At 46.4% G+C, this 23,536-nt stretch overlaps 1 long non-coding RNA gene across 1 annotated transcript in view; it reads right to left on the bottom strand.

Annotated features, from left to right (window-relative positions):
• LOC118569501 overlaps positions 1-23,536 on the bottom strand; it is a 118,895-nt gene that overhangs the window by 33,700 nt on the left and 61,659 nt on the right. Inside the window, exons 4-5 of the long non-coding RNA XR_004943077.1 lie at positions 4,140-4,316; positions 614-666 (exon numbers count right to left, since the gene is read on the bottom strand). This is a non-coding gene — a long non-coding RNA (uncharacterized LOC118569501). The remainder of the gene's footprint in view (positions 1-613; positions 667-4,139; positions 4,317-23,536) is intronic.

Genomic DNA, 23,536 nt, shown 5'->3' with positions numbered 1-23,536 from the left:
TCCACCTACTAGTAACAAAAGAATCCAGAAGCTTAAATAAATAAGATGAAAGTTGACTTCCTATAAGCAGAATGCTTTTTGCCTCCACTCCCACACCTCTGGCCTTTTGGTCCTATTCCCAACAAATAAGCCTTGCTTTTCCAGGTAATGTTGTCCTCCCTCAGGGACAGAACATACATACCTAAAGTGGATAGTCTGGCAGAAAAAGGGGAAGGAAGAAGGCAACTCCCCTGTAGAGCCCACACTACAGTGAGTGTTCAGGGGTATGTGTCCAGAAAGACTCATAGACACACAAGGACACAGAACACCACATTGGCATACAATCATGAACAGTCATGGAAGGAAACAAAACCAAACATGAATATGTCTGCATAGACACTGACAGATGAATATGCACATACACATGGAGGTGATGGTGGGGAGATGGAGACACAACAGGTTCTCTAGACCTTCTGAACAGCTAGCTCCTTGGGTCTCCATCCAGCTCTGTAATTGTCACTGAAAATTCCATGCAAACTTGTGGCTTTGCTCTTGACTATTGCCATTTTACCTAACCACTTTTGCAAAGAGCCCCTACTCAGGTTGGTGTTCTGCTCCATACCCACTCACTTACCATGTGTGACCTATTCTGAGGAGCTCCAGCAATCTTCGGGTCCAGACAATCTCCTGGTAGTAAAGAAAAAGGTATTAAAACTGCTGGGATATTGAAGTGTATGTATACCATATCAAGGCACTTCCACATGATCCTTCCCCAGCTCAGAGCTGTCAGGGCTGAAAGCTGGGCTCTTCCAGTCAGAAGAAAAATGGCAAAGGGAGGACATTTGCTATCAGCACTCTTCTCAACCTGATAATGAAGCCACACCTGCCTAGAGTGCCAATCATTCATTCACTCAACAAACACAGTCAGGTGGCCGGGCCCTGGGCACTCTGGTGTCAGGCTTGGAGACACACTCTGGAGGGAGCAATAAGATACCACGTGACACTTCACATATACCCTGTAAGATCTGAATTTCAAGAGAAACCTGAACGAGCACTTGATTAACTCCAGGGTTGAATCTTAAATGTGGAACTGGAAGCTGTGGTGAGGAGGATATTCATGGGTTTAAATACAGTTTACACTTCTTCCCCACCAGCCAGCAGTGCTAATAGCTTCCTTGATGCAAGGCCTCTTCCCACCCTGCTCCTCACACTTTACTGCCCAACCTTGGTCATCCATTTGCCAGGGGCCAGCCACTCACTCAAGGTGGCAGAGTTCCCTTCTTTTCACCCTCTAAGGGGTCTAGTAAGCCTTGCACTGCCTTGGAAGTTAGTGTCTGGTGGACCCAGACTTCTCCTTTGGTTTGAGAGACCACAGCAATCCTGTAAATCTCAGAACCTGCTGCGGCCACTCAGCCCTGTATCCAAGCACCCATAGAAGTGGAGTCCTTCCTTCCTTTCTAAGAGGCATTCAGTCTATCAGGCAGAGGAGAAACATTAGATCCCCAGCACCCATCCCATAACACAAGGTTTCTCCCCCTAGGACTGTCTCTGCCTGCCAAGCCTCAGAAATGACTCAAACTCAGCTGGCACTTGTATTAATGAACTTGGACATGTCTGAGTCCATTTAATGACATTTAATTATGCACCACTTCCCCTGACAGGTTCAGGAAGATCTACACTGACTACTTACCTATCGGGCTGCTCATATATATGACTATGCAGATCTCAGGCTGCTCCCTGGAAATTGCACTTTTGTCTGGGTCAAGGAGGGAAAGTCCAACAAAAACAGCATTCAACATCTCTCAGAGGATCTTAGGTGGAGTTCACCTGCCAGGTCTCCTAATTCAACAATATTCATTGGACATCTATACAGGGCAGAAAGCTGGAACTAGACACATGTACACTAAACCCTCCAGCCCCAAGGTATCCAGCAATGCCCGAGAGAGACAGGAGGAGTTTGGGGGAGGAGAAATAGAAGTAGGGTACAAAGACTTCAGTCTAAGGGAGCCCTGCACAAGTTCTGCAACCCTAACTATTCACACTCACTTGAGTGCCTCTGGTCCTAGTGCCTGGAGCCTGTATGGCTGAAGCTTCGCTCTTTCTCCAAAGCAGCTTCTCAAGCCCAGTGTCCAAGAGCTAGTGGGGTGTGATGCCCACACATTATCATTTCAACAGCCCACAGAACCATGTATATTCCAGACCAGCCATTGATAAAAGCATGGCCCTTGGACTTGTCAGTAGGAAGACTCAAGCCCACCATTCAGACTGAATCCCACCATACCACACCAAAATCCCAATGCATGCAAGCCCTACCATTCCCATCTTTTTATTCTGTATTCCAAAAAAAAGGTATTGGTGAGAGAAGAAATAGTAGAGGGAAAAACAAAGGCAGAAAATAGCAGATGAAAGAAAGGAGAAGGAGGAAAGGAAACTAGATGTACCTAGACCAGACTTCTCTGGGCTTTGATACCCTTTGAGGATGACAAGGAAGCCCATGTTTGGCTTCATACAGTTCTCTAGATCTGTAGCTGTTATCCAGGATGGTCCAGGGACCTAAGACAGTATACTGTCTCTCACAGAAGATCTCTTGCTGATAACACCTGATAGCACCATTGTTGTCCCCTGCCATCTGCTTAGTTATTGGTATTGAAGGAGCATATGCATTTTCTGTTTTGTTTTTAAGAACCACTTTTCCTTCACTATTGATCTCCAAGCCCAACTTCTTTGTTATATCAGAAAAATGGAATGCCCAGCATGACACCTGCCAAGAGCAATGAGGCTCACCCCCCATAGAATCCTCTCTGTGTAGGCAGTATAGAGGGATCCTTGATATGTTAACTGTTTGGGAGGGGCTATTTTGGATTGAAATGTTTTGAGTTCTTCCTCCAGAACACACCAAGGTTCAACAACCCCCAGAAAGCATGGGCACAATTGAGAAGATGGTTGAAGGCAAATGCTACAGCTGCTGAGAATGGGTCAGAAGGCTTGCTGAGTCTTAAGATGGTATATGGTCAGTCCATGTCTCATTTAGGGGATGGATCCCAAGCCAAGAAGGACCAGGAACAGAAAGCAGAAACTGCCTTTGATGTCCCACTGAGTCCTCACCCATACCCCAGCAGGCAGCCACTGCCCCAGCTCAGGCCATGGGAAGAACTTAGATTCAAGCATGTAGTATGGAAGGCAGTCAGGAGGCAGACATACAAAAGGAAGTGAGCAGGAAAGGGACTGCTGCCAGCACAAGGCACAACAGAGGGTAAGATATTGCTGAGAACATTTCAGTGGACAGGCCTTAGCTGTCCCATGGAAGAGCATGCGTGTGGTGATATTATGTTCTCCAAAATATCATGCACCCTAGTAAACTTACCTGGAGTCAGAGAACAGAACAGCCACTAGATACAGAGGCCAGAAAATGGTGGCACACACACCTTTAATCCTAGCATCCCAGAGGCAGAGATCCGCCTGGATCTCTGTGAGTTCAAAGCCACACTGGAAACAGCCAGGCATGGTGACTCACGTCTTTAATCCATGAAGTGATGGCAGAAAGCAGAAAGGTATATAAGGCGCGGGGACCAGGAACTAGGCTGGTTAAGCTTTTAGGCTTTTGAGTAGCAGTTCAGCTGAGATTCATAAGGACCCAGAGGCTTCCAGTCTGAGGAAACAAGATCAGCTGAGGAATTGGTGAGATGAGGCTGTGGCTTATTCTGATTCTCTGATCTTCCAGCATTAACCCAGTACCTGGATCTAGGTTTGTTTTAATTAATAAGAACTTTTTAAGATCCTGCTACACACACTGGAAGTAACATGCACGTATTTCATCTTGTCCTGGGTCCTAGGTCAATACCTCAGCCAGCTCACCTTACACCTGTACTAGTGAATATCCTTGTGAGAAAGGACCACAGTGGGCAAAGGGAAGGTAGATGCCAATCAGTCCGAGTGGCCAGTCCTGGGCACAACATGCCATGTTACCTTTGGACTCAAGGAGCTCCCAGGAATACAAGGGTGGTGAGACAAGAAACATACCCCATTAGAATGTCCATGGCTTGTTTATGATGACATTATCCTGACAGACAGACAGCCTCTGGACACAGGAGTGGGCAGAAAGCTATGTTGGCTGGCCTGGGCTGCTGTCACCAGTAGGATACAATAACAACAAACTATACCTCTACTGGAGTCCATGAAGTCCACATGCTTGCACCTCCCACACACCAAACCTCCAGGGATGACAGAACAGAGTAGGCAGGAAAATGTGCTGCTCACATCAGGAGACAGAAACAAGAGGTAGGTCGCTGCTCATTCTGAGAACCTTTGGATGATTCACATTCACCACACACAGAGCCCTGTGGGGAGGAGGAAGCAGCTTTCAGTCTCTTTTAGCAGGAACATCAATTCTACCTTTGTTCTCAGCAGGCTGTGTGACCCAGTACGACTCATCCACTTCTCTAGGTGCCAGATTTCTCCTGGAGAAGTACCATTGAGATTAAGCAACCATGTCACCAAGACTGGGAGGGAGCAAGGTCCCCAGCTCAAGTTCTGCCCTGGCCACTCTTTGTACTACCTCATCATTATGTTACTATGTGTCCAGTGCACGGAAGTTGAAGCAACCTTCTTCAGGGCTAGTATTAGATGTTCCTTCTACCAGCCCTCTCACCCTAAATGATAAAATATATTGAACCAAAAGTCTTAAGAGCAGGTGTCTGACGGTGGCGTGGCCAGAGCATAGAGCCTCAGTGACTGGGTACTGGTCCACACATCCTGGCTTAGCACTCATGAATCCCCAAAGACATTCTCTCAAGAGATTCCAGCTCATTAACTTGCCTCTTTCTTCTCTTCTTGGTCCTGGTAGAGAAAATTCCAAGGTGTCAACCAATCAGAAGTTCTGTTAGTGTCCCAAGTGTGGAGATACCAGGGCTAGGCCAATGCTTGCCTTTTTCAAACTTCTTCCAGCACCAGGTGGAGGAGTTCCAGGATATTCTGGCCCAGGATTTGAGTCAGCATCCCCACCAGGGAAGATAGGTGCTTAGGGTCAGGATAGGAGAGACCTTAGTCATCTTGTCCTTCTTAGATTGCAAAGAACTCCAAATGGCCTTTTCAGAGGCCAACCATCCATCAGGAGGTCCTTTACATATCTCATCTGTCTATTGAGTTGTATCATGGCCTTTGTCTTTCCTTCTCACAGCAAAGGGCTCGGGGTAGAGCACCAGTCTCCTAGTGAGAGCTGCTGTCATCCCAGTCACAGATGCCAGTGCCCAGTGGGATACTTCAGTGACAGCATGAAAAGAGGAACCATGGCTTTTAGTGAGGCTTCCAGGACTAAGGGAAAGCTTTCACTCGTGACGTCATTAGCAGTTTTTCTCAGCCAGGAAGAAGCTGTGCAGTGAGTAACTTAGCCATAGCCCGGAGGGTAGGGAGTGAGAAGAAGGCGGCATGCAGAGAGATTGCTGCCTACAATGATAGGTCATAGATCACTCCCTCCACTGGGTCATCAGGATGGACCAACTACACTTTTACCTATACTCTGTCTAACCCTGCACCCCTCCTTCCTCTACCTAGGCACTGTTCCCTCCAGCAGATACCTGAAAAATCTTCAGGACATTGATGCTAAGACTGGGTCACAGTGCTCCATTAAGTAGATGAATTCCTGCATGCTAATTCTCAGAACTTCCAACCCCATTCTGGCCAAAAGAACATCATTTTTATCCCACCCAATCTCTTCTTGCTCTCTTGGGGCCTCATTCTGTTGCTGTACAGGCCAGAGGCCTTGCAGCTCCTCCCTGACTGGCTGTTTACAGCCTTCAGGAACAGATAGAGATTAAACATCCCACCTGCACTACAGACTCTGTGTAGCACTAGGCAGCAGGAGGCCCCACTGGATCTACAGGATATGAATTGCCATGGAGGACACAAGCTGGAAACACTTAGCTGTACCTCTACCTTGAGCTGCAGCCTCCTGGGAAAGCTTTTCCCTGACTGATTTCCTTTATAGGAATGTACATATCCCAGGGGGCTCAGACCTGCTCGTAGCAGCAAGTCACTAGCACTTAGCATTGTGAGCATCCAGGTGAATGAAAGGTCTATTCCTCTGTCACTGTACTACATGACAGATCTTATTAGATCAGAGAGTGTGGATGTGATGAAGCCACAATTATATATTATGTGCTGTTCACACTACCCTGTGAGAGGCCCCTGAAGGCACCTCAGAGATAGACAGGTATCTTGTTTCAAGGAACTAAAATGAAATGTCACACCATTCCTATAAAAACATCAAGCATGAGAGCCAGATGTAGTGGTTTATTTATTCCTGTAATCCCAGAACTTAAGAGGTTGAGGCAGGAGGATTACAAATTTAAGTTGAACTGGTCTACATTGCGACTTTGAAGCAAGCTTGGGTTACACAGTGAAACCTTGTCCCAAAACAAATAAGCAAACAACTGTGAAGAGAAAACCAAGCAGGTTCAGTTGTAAAGCCCAGTGAAAGAGCTGGGGGTGGAGTGGGATGGGAGTTAGATTCTGGCTACCTCTCCCAGCAGACAGCTCTAGGAGACCAGAGTATAGCTTTAGATATGCAGTTGATTCCTTTATGCAAATGAGAAATGAGGGCACCCAAGAAACTACATCTGAGGAAATGGGGCTCACCCCTCAATGCATTCCCAATTCAGTAGAAGCAGGAGGGTGGACCTTAAGGATGCCTTGGGAGTGACTCCATCTGTAGTTTTGTGTCCCAACCACGTGGAATCTGTTGGAACTTGTGTGCATGGGGAAGGGATATTGTTTCGGAGGTGAAGCCAATGCCTTATGGGTTGTAAAATTGTCTTTGTGTAGGATATGACACGAATTCTGTGTACCAAAGGGGAGGCAGGCATGGTGAGGGGTGCTAAAGGCCCACCTTAATCACCTCTGGGTAATTCCCAGCTAGATGTATGCCAGGAAGCAAACATGGTATGTCCTGGTTAATTTTTGTCAATTTGATACAACCTGGAACAACCTATAGTCACCTAGGAAGAGGGAACCTCAACTGAAGAATTGCCTCCAACAGACTGCCCTGTGGCTATATCTTTGAGAGTTTGTCTTGATTGATGATTGATGTGGGAGGGTAAAGCCCACTATGGGCAACATCATCCCTAGGCATATCATTCTGGGCTGTATAAGAAAGCTAGCTGAGCATGAGTCAGTGAGTGAACGAACCAGTGGGCAGCATCCTGCATAGTTTCAGCTTGAGTTCCTGTCTTGACACACACCCGATGAGTGTGACTAGGGAGTTTTAAGATGAAATAAACCCTTTTCCCAGGGTGTTTTAATATGAAATAAACCCAACTTCCTCCAAAGTTTCTTTTGGTCAGGGTATTTTATTACAGCAGGAGAAAAGAAACTAGAACAGGAATTGGTACCAGAAGAAAGTGTAATGATTTTGTGATGGAACCTGACCGTGTTGTTTTGGGGAAGGATCATGGAAGACTGGGAGTCTCAGGCTGGAAAAGTCATTGAGTGCTAGCAGAATAATGGACTGTCATAGAGGGAGCCTGGAAGATAAGAATGCAGAGAGAAATGCAGACAATGGAAGCCTTGCTTGTGAAGTTTCAGAGGGAATCAAAGACTCTATCCATCAGGGTCACTGGTGTGATGTATTTGAATTAAGAATTGTGATTTCTGGTCAGCTGGGGCTATAGCATCAGCTGTGGTTAACAATGGCCAGCACAACTAATGTGAAACCTTTTGTGCTTCATCTGGGACAATGGATGCTGGTCAGCTAGGGCTGAAAAATCACCTATGATTTGTAAGAGTCTGGTATCATTAGGATAAAAACTTCTGTGCTTCATTGAGACAGTAGGGGAGTATTTTTTTCAGGGCGAGTGTGCAAAAGCTGTGGTCTCAGGTGGGCCACAGCTATACATCAAGCTGTCAGAAGAACTCAGAAAATAATGTGTAAGAGTCTCCCACACAGTACTGGTTTTGATGGCATGAGAGACATACTACTAAATAAGCCATGGAGAGATGCTGGGGTTTGGCCCTGTGTGACAAGGTTAGAAGAGAAACCAGGAGAGGCTATTGGTGAAAGGGCAGCCTAGGCTATTGGAGAGACCAGGACTGTGGAACATCTGCTCAAGAAAGAAGCATGTGTGAAGTGGAGCTTGCTTGAGTTTGTGCGACAAGCTGTATATACTGTATGTGGCAGAGCTGGAGAGATGGGACTGCCCATGCCCTTCGGAGCCCAGAGTGAGAATATCCATAATATTAGACATTGAGCTACACTTGGGCTTTGGTTTTACTTGATTGTGATTACTTTTGCATCCTATTTCTTTCCTTTTGGAAAAAGAGAATGTATGTAACTTGTATATGATTTCACTGGACCCCACAGTTGAGAGACTTTGGACATTTTAAGATACATTGACCTTTTAAAGATTGGGAATTTTTAAAGACTGGGACTTTCAAAGTTGCACTGTACTTTATGTCATGATACCCATGGTATAAAAGGCTCATATTGCTGGGTATGGTGCTGCATGACTTAATTTCAGCATTGAGGAAGCAGAGGCAGGCAGATCTCTGTAAATTCAAGTCCATCCTGGTCTACATAGTGAGCTGCAAGAGAACCAGAGCTACATAGTGAGACCCTGCCTCAAAACAAAACCACCACCACCACAACAACAAAATGGTTGGTTGCTGAGTGACCACGAACTAAAACACCAATTACACAATGAAATCTCTGTCTGACATTCCAGGACATCTGGAAGGGTGTGAGGCCTGAACCATCTCCCTGCCCTTTTGTTCACAGCAAATAAATACAGGTGGGTGCTGTACAGAGTAAGGCCTCTTGGTGATGTGCCTGTGAGCCCAACCAGGACCATTGATCTCACTTGGGAGCAGGCAGAGAAAGGTTAATTCTAACATGGGTCCATCTGCTTTATCTCTTTCCAGCTATCTGAATATTTCCATTAATGAGCTTCAATAGCATTCCTGGGTCACGTGCCAAAAGAGAGAAAACTTTGGACTCACAAACACAGGCTTAAATGCCTAATTAAGCTCATTTTTTGAACCAAACCATATTCGAGTGCATCTGTCAGCCCTCCTTCAACTCAGCCACTGCTGCAGGGAGGTGTGATATCAGTGACAGGGAGAGGGCGTGAGGGAGTGAGGAAGCTGAGCCTGGCAGACAAACCCTCCTGCTTCCCCAGCTACTTGTGGCCTCTGGGCTGTCTGGCTAGGCTCTCAGGTCTACAGATCTCCAATTGCTCCATCTTACAGTCACCAAACTTATCTGCAGTACCTTTCTCCTGGAACAGGCCCACCCACCTCATTCTTGGAAGACCCAATGGCACCTGCCTCCTCAGCTGCAGCATGTGCTGCTGCCAGACCTGCTTTATTGGGAAGGGTCCCGTGGCTGAGGCCACATCCCTTCTCACCTAAACCAGATGAAGGTGGTGTTCACCACAGCTGGTTACAACAGCCACACCTCACCCAAGAATGCTGGTGACTGTCCACTTTCCAGAAGTGGGTATAATTAATGAAATAGCAGACCATGCATAACTAATTATTCCATCTCTCTCTCCTCTCAATCCTTGGCTTCACAGTCTGTGCCAGAGAGGTAGACAGCAGCTTAGTCTTCAGGGCTGATGTCATGCCCTAGAGCATCTACAATATCTTACCAGTTTGATCCACATTAATGCTACAAGAGCATTTGGAGTACACCCTAGACTGAGACTGTTGCACCCTAACTAGGATCCCAAGGTGAGCACACAGACAGCTAACATGAAAAGTCCTCTGGAAATAGCATAGAGCCCTGGACAGAAGCAGGTATCCAATCACCTCCCCATGTAGTACTTTTTTGCCCTTCTTCCATACTCCCCACAACTGTCCAGCCCCACTTACATCTTTCCTTGTGTACTCATCTCTGAATGTGACAGGTCTGCTACACTGCATAGGCTATACCATTCCTTCACTGTGCTTCTTCTTGCCAGCCACTCTCTTCTAGAAATGCTTTCTTCCACTGCCTGGTGGCCCTCATCCCCTTGGGTCAATGTTTGAACATCAGCCTCCCTTGACACTCTTCTGGCCTCCCGCAGTCCCCTGTACATCTTTTCTCATCTAGAACATGTCACAGGTTGCATGGGCTGAGTACTCCAGTGATACCCACACAGTGAATTAATGAATGAGTACATGGATGAATATATAAACAAATGAATGAATATATAAATAAACAATAGAACCAGCCCTCACCTTTGACACCATGAACCAGGCATCCAGGTCCTATGCTCGGCCCTGTTGCCTTGGCTATGCCCATGGCATTGAGGCCAGGAAGGGTCCTCAGGAATACTTCTGAGGAGGGACCAGCTGCTTCTCACCACCCACTGCTCCCTTCACTTTGCTTCCCTCTTGCAAGCACATCCAAATGTTTAAATTGTTTGGGGAACAATTAGCCTAACATATGGTCTAATCACATTTTGTCTCCCAGTGTGGGGAAGTGCATAGAAAACTTGGAAATTGATGACTGACAAGGCTTTCTTGAGATTCTTTTTTTTTTTTTTTAAATGATGTTCTTTATGAACATAAGCTGTCACCAATGGACAAGCTCTTGGCAACATCAGACCTAACTCTCTCATCTGCCTAAGGAGGAAACTGGGGCCCAGGGAGGAGGTAAGGCCAAGCCAAGGTCCCTAAGCTTTAACCCAGACTTCTTGACATTTGCCTCCTGCATGAGTCACATGAGGCTTTCTTGGGGCCCTAAGAGCCAGCATGCTAGAGTTCTGCTGTCTTTGGATTCTGGCACTGTGAGTTTTTGTATCCTGGGAGCACAGAACGGTAGCAGAGTAGGGAACAGAGTCAGACTTTCCCAGAGATCATCTGCCCACATTCCACTGAGGTGTTGGCATGGAAGACCAAGTCTCCATCACACTGCCTAGTAATGTCCACAAACTACCACCATCCATCCTTTGACTTAAGCACCCAGATGACATCCACCAGCCAGATGCTAAAAACTTGCTCAGATTCAGGAGAACTCAATGTTTTGTGTCTAAAGAAGACTTCTCCTTGCTCTCTTGTCCTAAGATCTTTGCTCCCTGGTCTTGGTTTGATGTGCTTACCATTTAGCACTTTCACAGCTCTAAAGTCCTTGAATATAAACTGATTTGATTTCACGTGTCTGGACTTATTTATGAGTTTTTGTCCTTTCCCCACTGTAATACCAAATCCCATCCACAGGCACATCTGGCATTCTATCTCTGTTGGAGAAGCAGTGGTGGTTCATTGTTGGTGATCCATGCAGATGCTGCATGAGGTCACTGACCTTGGGTAGCCAGGACAGTGCCCTTCACTCTAGACAGCCATTCTAAATATGGAGATATGGTTTGTTTCTCACAAGAACATAAGTATCATCATTCTTGTTCTGCATGTAACAAAAGTAAGATTCGGAAAGGAAAGACTGCAAATCCAACTGAAGGCCAAGCCAGGCCAGCCCCCTTACCCCCCCCCCCACATTTGCTCTGAAGAAGGTAGCTCCCTGAAGACTCAGCGTATCTGACTTTGAAGTTATTGAAGACAATTCTTCATTCTGTAAGTGTGGAATCCTTCTAGAAAACAACTCTGTTTCTGTGACTCATAAAGGACAGCACATTGTTACAAAATGGCATCAGACCACTATCACCTTTCTAAGATGTCAAGGATCTTATGAAGAGACCATAGAGTTCACACGAGTTTTCATTACAAAGCTATGCTATATAGAAAAAATAGAAGAAGGAGGTTTCAGTAAGGACCACCCAGCCTTTGCTCTTCAGAGGGAGGACCTCACAGAAAAAGCAATCTGCAGCTCAGTTCACTCACAGTGGGTGGCTCTGTTTGGGAGTGGGCAAGTGGCCTTTGTGGGCAGCAGAGGCTAAATGGGCATCTAGTAGGCACGCTTATCTCCTCAGAAGCCCTGCCACAGACAGCCACAACTGTCTGCTGACCAGCTGGAGAAAGCACAACTGGTTGGTTTTTAATTACAAGGAAATGTACAGCCTAGCCTTCCTACTCAAACCTCAAACTGTGTCCTCTGCAAGCCAGGCTGTATTGTCTTGTCACACTTAGGTGCTCCAAAACCATTGTTCAGGAGGGGCTCCTGGCTATAGGGGCTTCAGCTTTCTTCAGTGCTGAGGGTAAAGGGAAAAGGTGCTGGGCCCTGAGCTCTAGAAAGGGGACCAATCTCTGCAGGCAAGCTAGGGGGTGCTTATGGGCACATGGGATGGCTAGGTCATTTGTCTAGAGCTCATTACTACCAACTTGGTGAGTGCTGGCTCTATGAGGTGAAAATTACAGCTTCTGATCTCAGCAGTACATAGGCAGGAGAAGCCAGCCACCAAGGCCACTGCAATCAGTGCACAGGGACCACAAAGTACACAAGATAGAACACCCTGGGAACTATATGGCTTCCTAGAAGAGGTTACACCTGATATCTGGGTCTTGATGAATGCTTAGGAGTTTGCCTCCAAGGGTAGGATGGGAGGAAAAGTTTTAGATGGTAAGCATCAGCCTGGGCCATGGAACTAGGAAGCCTTCAACCTCAAATGGTATCCTCAACACCGTTCTAAGGCGTGCATGGAGTCACTATTCTATGGAGTGTTTGGAGCCTGAATAGAATGCCACACCAAGGCTCAGCAAAGGATCTGGGGAATGGCACACAATGTTATGGTCCATTCTAGATGTTTAAACAAGATAAACCTAGAGACTTAAAAACAACAGAAATGTATTCTTAGTAGTTCTGGGGGATTCAGAAGTACAAGGCCAAGAGACACCAGTAGATTTAGTGTTAGGTGAAGTTCCCTTCATCACAGACTAGAACCACAATATCAGTGGAAGGGATGAGAGATATTCTTACACCCTTCTTATGAGGTATTAGTTCAGGTATTATGAAGCTCCTTGCAAAAAGCCTCTACCTGTATAAAATATTACCCCAGGGCTAGGATGTCAATGCATTGGCAAGGTTCTATGGTATAAAAGCCTGTATTCTCAACTACTCAGTAGGTTAAGGCAAGAGGATATTAAATTCAAAGCCAACTTGGTCAGTTTAGTAATATTGTGTGTCAAAATAAAAAGTTAAAAGGGAGCTTTAGATGGAGCTCAGTGGTCAAGTGCCTGCCTAACAGACAATGAGAAGCATTTTCAAAGTTGTGAGGAGTGGGCTCACACGCATGCACACATTCACACATATATGTGTACATATACACACATACACGCATACTCAGTGATGCGTGATGCACATCATCTGCTCTTAGTTTAGACAACAAAGAGCCAGCATGAAATGCAGCCAGCAGATGGGAGCCCACTGAAATGCCAGCCAGAAGAAATAGCCTTATGGCTCAAAACAAAATTTTAGTTTAGCAAAAATCCCTCCTTCTTCCCATTCCTCAGAGAACATTCCTGTGGAGGCCCCTAGTGCTCTGGCAATCTGAGCTGAGCTATTTATTCTGGACCACCACCCCATTGTGCATGTTAAGTATAAAATGGAAAAATGCCTCAAATTGGGAAATGGGGCTGCGGTCCCAGATGGTGTCTGAACATGCATAAATTTGGTTGTTGGGCGAACAGATGGAAACTTGAAGGGAAATTTTGAAAAAAAAAAAAAAAAAAAAAAAAAAAAGATCATGTTCATCTGCCAGACCATTCCCAGGCTGCAGAAGCAGGGTTGCCACTTAGCTGACAGGGGCATGATCTTCCATCCTGTGGGATGGATAGTGTTCAATGGTGAGACCAGCCTGTGTTTCAGTCCTGTTTTAACCACTGGAAGGAGCTATCCTGGTACTTCACCTGTTTTCTCCATTTGAGCAAGGAGATAATGAGGGCCTTGAAGGAGTGGCATGGGAGTTGAATGAAGTAGCCTCCACATTGCAGAATGCACCACAGCACAGATGCATGGTCATCTTCTGTGTGCATTGTATGAACCCACTCCTCACAACTCTGAAAGTGCTTCTCATTGCCTGTTACCTTTAGAGCTGGTGCATCCACAGTCACACAGTCTGGAAGGGATTCTGTGTGCCACCCTACATCTCCAAACCTAGTCATCTGCATACATGGCACTGCTTAGACTGCAAAAGACCCTGTTACCAAAAGTGTTAGGGGGCACAATTTAATTGTAATAGAACTGATTTCCCCAGGACTGACATGATATCATCATTATGGAACAGAGCAGCTCTGATGACCTACAGGAAAACCTGGCCTGTAGCCATGGCAACAAAATAATCAGAACTATACAGTAGATAGCTGGGCCTATGATGATAGTACTGTTCAACAATCCCCATTGGAAAGGAAGAGAGTCATGATACCCTCACAAGACCCTGAGACTCACTCACCTCCTCAAAAATGTGTGTGGCTTATGAAAGAAGTAGAATTGACTGGGATGGGACTTTGTGGTGGTACAACTGCCCATGGGCCACCCATGTGTTTGCAAGTAACCCTATCAAACCTACTTACTCACAAAGCTGAACTTGACTCTTCCTTGGGTCTTTCAGTCCCTTCTTTGTTAGAAATAAATAGATGCTTCTTTGTGTTTTCTCCCAGGAACATCATAAAACAGGTATACAACATGTGATAAGCAGCTTTCCTTAGTCTTCTTGGCTTATAAATTCTTCTTTGTTCTCTGCCATTCAGGACTGGGCCTATGATGATAGTACTGTTCAACAATCCCCATTGGAAAGGAAGAGAGTCATGATACCCTCACAAGACCCTGAGACTCACTCACCTCCTCAAAAATGTGTGTGGCTTATGAAAGAAGTAGAATTGACTGGGATGGGACTTTGTGGTGGTGCAACTGCCCATGGGCCACCCATGTGTTTGCAAGTAACCCTATCAAACCTACTTACTCACAAAGCTGAACTTGACTCTTCCTTGGGTCTTTCAGTCCCTTCTTTGTTAGAAATAAATAGATGCTTCTTTGTGTTTTCTCCCAGGAACATCATAAAACAGGTATACAACATGTGATAAGCAGCTTTCCTTAGTCTTCTTGGCTTATAAATTCTTCTTTGTTCTCTGCCATTCAGGACTGGGCCTATGATGATAGTACTATTCAACAATCCCCATTGGAAAGGAAGAGAGTCATGATACCCTCACAAGACCCTGAGACTCACTCACCTCCTCAAAAATGTGTGTGGCTTATGAAAGAAGTAGAATTGACTGGGATGGGACTTTGTGGTGGTGCAACTGCCCATGGGCCACCCATGTGTTTGCAAGTAACCCTATCAAACCTACTTACTCACAAAGCTGAACTTGACTCTTCCTTGGGTCTTTCAGTCCCTTCTTTGTTAGAAATAAATAGATGCTTCTTTGTGTTTTCTCCCAGGAACATCATAAAACAGGTATACAACATGTGATAAGCAGCTTTCCTTAGTCTTCTTGGCTTATAAATTCTTCTTTGTTCTCTGCCATTCAGGACCTGTGTTTCTCAGAAGAATATGTAATCACTACTCTGCTCTCTAGGAGGATGAAAGCCACAAATGTGCTGGTCAGCGCTGCACCCAGGGCAGGTGTATGGCTAGCCTGGAACCTGAGCCAGAAAGTGGTCTGGGAGCAAGAAGGAACCAGGAGAGGGGCCACTAGCACAGGTTGAGACATGCTACAGGCCCATTATAATTGCTTGTGAATGCACAGGCTGCTCAGGTGGGACTGCAGAGACTGAGTGACCAGGCCAGAGTTGCCATTCTTAGCCCTGGGCACACAGTTCCTCCTGCCACAGCTTGATGGCTGGCTTATATCTTTCATATTTGAAGGGATGCCTAGCTAGTCCTGACTGAAATTTGCACAACAGACCATATCAATCTCCTCACTCTACTTCCTATCCACTTGGGGAAAAGGATCATGGAAATATACCAGGTGATGTGCAGCATTTGCTTTAGACAAGGCTGAGGGACTGGTGTTGTCCTCTCAGAATGATGTAGGACTGTGGCCTTAGAGTCATGTCAGACATTACTCTTTGTAGGACACAACTGCCTGCCTGGCCAAGGGAAGGGGCCCTATCTACTGCCTGCTCTCATGATCTTCAGAGATTATCAGTCATTCATCCAAGCCTTCAAGAATGGTGTCAACATTGCCCTTCAAAGACTCTAGTAAATGGGAGGCTCCAACTCTTGTTTAAACCATGGGGTGGGGAGACCTTTTAGCACCATCTTCCACAGAGTCTCCCTCTCCTTGGCCAGGCTTCACTTGGAGAAACCAACTGGTCAGCTAGTCATAAAACTGCCTGTGGAGTCTTTTCAGGGTGGCGAGACACTGTGCTACAAGAGTCAGGCCTGAAGTTGGGAGCTTGGGAGCTCAGGGCTGGGCCAGGCTCTTTCAGTGGCGCACAGGAGAAGGAACAGGTGATTTCCACTTTCATGCAGACCAGTTTCCTCCAGGGCCAGTTCTGAGAGAGCTATCTCTAGCACCTGTTCTCCTCATCAGATCCTGACTAAGAGAAAAGGGACACAACTGTCCCCATTACAGTGGCATACAAGATGTAGACAGCAGTAACCAAAGGTTCTGGGAGCCTCCTTGAGACGCAGTGAGGTGCTGAGGTGATCAAGCAGACTGTCTTCCCATCCATGCTATCTCAACCAGCCAGTGTGATAGGCTCACTGCCTGGCTGCCTGACACATGGCAGGAGGTCAGAATAGTTTTATTTGGTAGTCATGTTGTGCCTGTTGGGAAGTTTTCCTATGTGCCACCACAGAAAGCTGCCACAGATAGACCTGTTAGCCATCATTGCAGGAAGAGAAACCAGGATATAGGAAACCTGCTGTGGTTTTGGATTGAGTGCTCACTCCAAGTCAGCTGGTAAACAGCAAACGTTGAATATCCTTCCTCCTAATCATACTAAAAGGCAGCTAAAGCCCTCCATGCTTACTTTTGACATTTCATTTTCTAATCCAACAAATCACCCATTGTCCTCTCCTATCCATTCCTCTCCTCTCTGCTCTTCTTCCATCTTCTTCTTTCTCTCTCTGCTAAATAGAGGAACTGGCCTGCATCCAGTCTCTCTCAGGGCACTGCAGCTGTAAACCTTGGGGGGTCCCATATGTGGCAGGACAGTAGGCTGCCTGCCTATGTTCCTGGCCAAAGCTCCACTCAGATCCTGATTCTTAGGGTCTGTTCATACGTCAGTTCTCCAAAGATGACAATTAATGAATGGTTCCCCCTACAATGCTTTTGTCAGTAAAAGTCCCAGACAACATGTACCAAAACAGCAGACAAAAACAGAATCTTGCCATTGTAAAGGCCAGTGGAAGCCCATAGTGACATTCTTGACCTGTCCTGGCCAGGACCAGAGCAGGTGCTGGGCACAACCTGGGGTCTATGATCAAAACTGGCCTTAGGGTGAGCTCTAAGCACCATGGAAGGCAGGGGCACTGGCAAGGGTTACTCTGTTCTTTCTGAATACACCTATGTTTTCTCCCTGCCTGGGCCTCCCCATTTCCTCTGGGATACAAGCAAAACAGAAACTTATCTGTGGCCTGTCCAGTCACCTTTCAGCAGAATTCCATTTCTTGAGAAATAAGCCCACACTCATACCTTCTCATATATGTGTATACACACATGTTCTCTTCTGAGATGTATACAGAAATGAATACGCATGTATTCAGTGATACAGTGACATCACAAGCACAAATGCACACACACACACACACACACACACACACACACACACACACACACAGAGCAGATCTTGTCTTCTCAGTCTTTTAAGTTCCCAGGTAAAAGGAAGATGGAAGATGGAATAGTCAGGTGAGGCCTCAGATGTCAAGTGCTAGCCCTGGATGCAGCTTTTATGACCAAGTTATAATAAACCTCTGGTCACAAGGTAGATAGTTGAAGTTCCTCCACAATCTCAGTAGCAGCAGACATGCAGCAGCCAGCAGGAGGGGCTGAGGCCAGGCACTAGGGCTCATCTGCCAGCTCATCCCTCACAGGAGCCTGGCAGCAGGGGACAGTATTCACAGCCCTAATGATTTTCTATCACTGTGGAAAACCCACCACATACTCTTCTAATATCTGCTCTTGGTTTCCTATCAAATTAATGAATTTCCATCCATAATTTATGGATTTCGTTTTCTACCCAAGGTCTCCTAAATGGAGGAAGGATTAGCAGTGTCTGGCTTCCTTGTGGCTGGGGCCTTATGAGGCCCCCGCCCTGCTTTTTATAAATCCTCAAGTTTCAGATTCTCCCAGAAGTGGAGATGCTAGATTTGCTAAGGTGGTAGCAAAAAGCCTCTGTCCCTCTTCTGAGAAAATTTGGGGTTCCCTAGTCCCCAGAAATACTGATGTGGAGCTGAGAATCAGCTGTGGAGCAAGGGAAGCCTTGGCCCAAGTATAGTTCAGAAGCATCTTCTCAGGTTTGGCCTCAGGAGAAGTGCTTACAGGCCTCCCTGTAGTGGTACTGGTGAGGAAGCTGCCTGAACTTGGCATGAGAGAGCCAAAGGACAAGTGAAGGGCAAAGCTGCAGGGTGAGGGTCTGACAAGGACCAAATGGAGTCATTTGGTGTCACTGAGACGGGTAAGTGTTGCCCTTGCCAGGCAACTCATTGTCAGGCCCAGAAAGATGCAGAATGTTCCAGCATTTTGCTGGGACTGAGCTGCACACTTCCTGGTGCAGGTGTTGGGAGGGGTCTGTAGTGCATGTGGGAAAGCTACATATGAGAGCTTCTTTGGCCCCAGTTCAGCTTGGGCCAAGCTGTGTTCACTCCAATCTCCCACTTGAAGATAATATGGAAGGAAACCCATAAGCCTGACCAGTTAAGGCCAGAGCTGACCAGTTGCTTGAGGGGTCCCACTGCCCCCAGGCACTCAAACCAGTGGCCTTGTCTGAGGGCACATTCCATCTACACAGCTACCAACCATGAAGGAAACCTTTCAGACAGCTCACTAGCACTGCTGTCCTACAGCCCACCAACAACATTGTGGCCTTGTGTCCCTTCAGAATAGGAGTCCAAGGCCAGCGGCAGGGAGCTAGATCCAGCTTTGTGTGGTCTTTATCCATTTTTATTTTCAATTATTTAAGTCTTCATCTGTATGAGAAAAGCCCACCTTCTGTGTTCCGAGGACAGAACCACTATCATTCCACAGACAGGTATGCCTAGGAAATAACCTGCAGACCAAGGAGGTAGGGCCTTCAGAGGTCTGCAGAGGAGCACCTGTAGCTGGAAGGCTGCTTGCCCTCCCATTCTGTCTCCACATCAGGCACTGCTGTGAAGCTTTGCTGCCTCCTGTTTCTCAACTACACACACTGGGATTTGGAAGCCAGGTGCTGCTTGTGAGGGCAACTGGGATTGGAACATCAACTTCTGAGCAGGACATACACCTCAGTCTTGAGACAAGTCCAGCCTTCTGACCTCACTGGATAGAATACAGCTGTGGCTTGCTGGTTCATAAGGCTGAGAACCATATCTCTCTGTATGTCCCAGAGAAAAGGGTGCTAGGGAGAGATCGCCAGGCATGCCCACCTGTGAATGAGAATTTCTTTGTCTGGGACTCAGGGCCTCTTACTCAAGGGCCAGATCTGAGGCTCTTTATAGAAACAGCTTGTCACCCTAAGAATACTTTGGAGAAGAATGATTCCTCAACTCTAACATTACATAAATCACCATATTCTGGCACGAAAAAAGTAAGGCAAAGTTTAAGAGGCAAGGTCTACTTTGGTCAGGTTGGAAAAGGCAAGGCTGGGCTTAACCAGGTTGGAGTGGGAGGGATATGAGCCATCAGCCCCAGGGGCTCCTGACTGACTCGGCTGACACTCATTGGTAAGGGAAATGACAGATGGCAAGGATTTGTCAGAGTCACCACCCATAGGTACACATAGTTCTGGGCAGGCTCACTCTCCTGGTTGTCTGGCCAGCACCTCCTCATGATCTTCCTGTACCCTAACAATTCTCCAGGTGACTCAATATACCAAAAACAAGTGAGCTTAAACAACAAACAGAAATCTAAGGCCAAGTTGTCTTCAACAGCAGCTCGTGAAGGCTCCCTCCTGGTCTGCAGAGAGCCAGCTTTTCTCTGAATCCTTCCATGGAAGGAAAAGAGGAGGAGCTGAATTCCCCTTGATAAAAGCATTAATCTTACTCTTGGGGGCCCCACCACTGCAACCTAATCACCTCTCAAAGGCTCTACCTCCTACTACCATCATGTTGAGGGCTAGGACTTTCACATACAAATTTGAAAGGTACAAATATTCAACCAATAATATCATTTAAGAGGGACAAATGATGAATCAGAGATCATTTTAGAATCCTTCTGTGAGTTGTGAGCCCCTAGATCCTGGTGTTCACAGATCTATGCTTATCCCCCTGTCTATTGCAGAGGCAAAAGTAGTTGGGCTCCCTAAAACGTCACCAGGTCCTACACCCCTCATCCGTGCTATGCAATACCCAATGCCAAGTGCTAGCCACCTTAGTTCAGTCTGAGTAGTTGTTCCTCTACATTTACACTCTAATTACCAGACTGCTCTCCAAGGAAATGCCTTGGATCTTAGAAAGGGCACTCCCACCATGATGTATTATACCCTCACATGTGGAGAACTGGAGGTCTGAGTGATTACAGACTGAAATTAAAATAAACACTGAGCCACATGTGGTGGTACACACCTCTAACCCCAGCACTTGAAAGACAGAGGCAGGAGAATCTCTGTGAGCTGGAAGCCAAACTGGCATACATAGTGAATTTTAGGCCACCTAGGGCTATATAATGAGACCCAGTCTCAAAAAATATAAAATAAATAAGTCTTGACAAGTTGATTAGTTAGTGTATTTGAATGCTTTGTCACATTCATAAAAACTGACACATCAGTAGGATTTTGACAGAATGAGTCCAGTTTGCCTGAGACTGTCTAATAGATGGGGCCAGTATAGGCCAGGGCTTCCAGGTGGAAATCCCATCTGCATCTGCTCCTGAGGTGGAGACTGAAGTTGCCTTTGATGAGAAGCCCAGTGTCTACTCCTGCATGGCATAGCAAGGTCCCAGAAACCTGAGTGGGGCAAGTGAGGGAATGAAGAAAGGATACACACAGACACATGTGCAAGAAAGCTGGAGTTGTGGGCTGTGTTCTCTCCAGTGAAGGCCACCAACTATGAATCAACCCAGAACCTCAACACAGTGTAAGGAGGAGGGGTTAGCTAGCCCAACTAGAAGTCTCCCGAGGGGAGCAGTCTCAGGTTACAGTCACCAGAGAGGAGAAGGTTGGAGTTGTGAGGTTTTGCACACATTGGCCAATCCTTCTCAACCCTTATGATTACACACACTCTCAACATTCACGCTCAGACCAGAGGAAGGCTTTGTCATCCCTCTGAGCCACTCCCATGGGTCTGAGGCATTGCAGTCCTTAAAAAGACCTTGGCCATGTCAAATGATATTCACTCAAGACTTCATCCCCTCTTTACACATTGACCCAGATGGCCTGTCCTTCCAGAGCTACCAGTAATGGAGTTGTCTACAGTCCAGTCCCCATGGTACCCACTCTGTCCTCTCTGGTTCACCAATACTCCTTGACACAGTAGTGACACTTGGTATCTTCAAGTGCTCTGCTGACTTTTCACTTACATCTGAGATGGCTTTCCAGAAACTATGCCCTAGCTCACACAGCCTGGAACGATTAGCCAGACCTAGCAAGGAAGCTAATTACAAGCATTCAGCATGTAAAGCAGCTTTTCCTGGAACACCTCAGAGTCTCCCTTCATCCTCCCTCCTGGACTTCTATGATACCTCCACTTCTCCCAGGTCTCCTCATGCTGTACTCCCTCTTGCCAGAATGCAAAGCCAGCTACTGCTCACAGGCCCCTCACAGCCTTAATAGCTCTGCCTGCAGAAAGGAAGCAAACTGATGGCCCTGTGCATCACTTTTATGATGCCTATGAGAGAGCTATAATTAATTTCCCAAATGCATACAGGACTCATGGGATAGCCTGGGTGCTATTCACAGATTGCTCGATCGAGTAGCAGCTTTAGGCAAATGAGTCTGAGTAGCATTGCTTTGCTAAGTACTGCCTCGTGCACGTTGGTCCCAATGATGGCATCTCTAAAGCAATTTCAGAAGCAGATTAGAGAAGTAACATTTTTAATCATTAACAAAAAAAACCATGCTGTGTACTGTTGATTTTTTTCTTTTCTTTTCTGTTTTGCCTCTGCTTCCTAGAGTCATGGCAAAGTGTGGCTCAAAATAAAGTGACAGTACGATTCATTGAGTAAATATCTTCAGTATCCCTAATTGCTTAGCTGCCTGTGTGGTCCCTGACACAAGGGGACAAAAAGTGGATCACCTATTGACATGTTCCCAGGCATACTGAAGACTACCACTATCAGGACCTGAGATCAGTGTCCTGGGTTCTTTTCTGGAGGCAAATCTCTCTTAGAATGCAAACACTCTGGGGTAGTGGCTATTTTCACACAAAACACAGGAATTGAACTTGGTAGAGAAGTCTGAAGACAGAGACCCAGAAAACACACTGACAATAAGAAAGGGAGCAAATAGGAAAGCAGCACTATTAGGGCAAGCCAGGTGGGGCAGGTACAGCAGGTGTGTCACGGTTAGCTTCACTTATCAACTCGACACAAGCCTAGAGTCACTTGGGAAGAAGGAACCTCAGTTGAAGAACTGTCTCAGTCAGATTGGCCTGTGACTGTGGCTGTGAGACATTATCTTAATGTCTACTTAATGTAAGCAGGCTTAGCCCACTGTGGTTGGCATCATCCCTAAACAGATAAGCCTGGGCTGCATAAGAAAGCTAGCTTAGCAAGCCAGAGTGAATAATAGGCAGCACTCCTCCATGGGTTCTATTTCAAGTTCTTGTCCTGCTAGAGCTCCCATCCTGCCTTGAGTTCCTGCCTTGGCTTCCCTTGACAATGGACTGTAAGCTGTAAGATAAAATAAACCCCTTCCTCCCCTGATACTTTTGGTCATGATGTTTATCATGGCAACAGAAAGCAAATCAGAACAAGATGCTTGGAGGACAGATATTGAGCCAACAGAGGGCAGAGCAGCAAACAGCTGGAAATGGGAAGCCCTGACACTGGCCTGCCCATCTCCCTCACTGGGCATTTGTGTTTGGCCAATGCCAGTACCAACATGTCCTTCTAAGAGCAGTGTCTCATCACAGGTGCCTAGTAGGCTGGTGCAGAGAGCAAAACAGCACAGAGGGAGTCTGTATTTAACACAGCCAGCAGAAGCCATCAACTGGAAATGAGCAGGAGCTGCTGTGTCAATATTCAGCTTTCTGAACCTCCAGCCATCAGGCATGTGCTAGAGTAACTCCCTCTCCAGGGTGCCCCATCAGGATACCCACAGCTGTAACCTGGAATCTCATTGGCTTCCTTCCCACCACTCTCTCACTTCTCCCTCTTCCTGCTTTCTGACATCAACTCTGAAGTTAACTCCCTGAATGGAGAGTGTCTTCCCTGGATCTTCTAACAGAACAGCTCTCCCTGGCCTGTCTTGAGTCACATGCTGTTACACGGGTCAGAGAGGTAAAATATTAATTGGCTAGGTCTGGACCACATGCCTACACTCTGGACTCAAACAGAAATGCCAGACACAAGCCAGCTGAAGGAAAAGGAATGATTTCCAAGAGGAATCAATGCTGTT

This window comes from Onychomys torridus, chromosome 1 (assembly GCF_903995425.1).
Source record: "Onychomys torridus chromosome 1, mOncTor1.1, whole genome shotgun sequence".
NCBI classification, from domain to species: Eukaryota; Metazoa; Chordata; class Mammalia; order Rodentia; family Cricetidae; genus Onychomys; species Onychomys torridus.
Note: the sequence above shows the minus strand (reverse complement) of the source record. Positions and strands in the feature narration are given on the sequence as shown.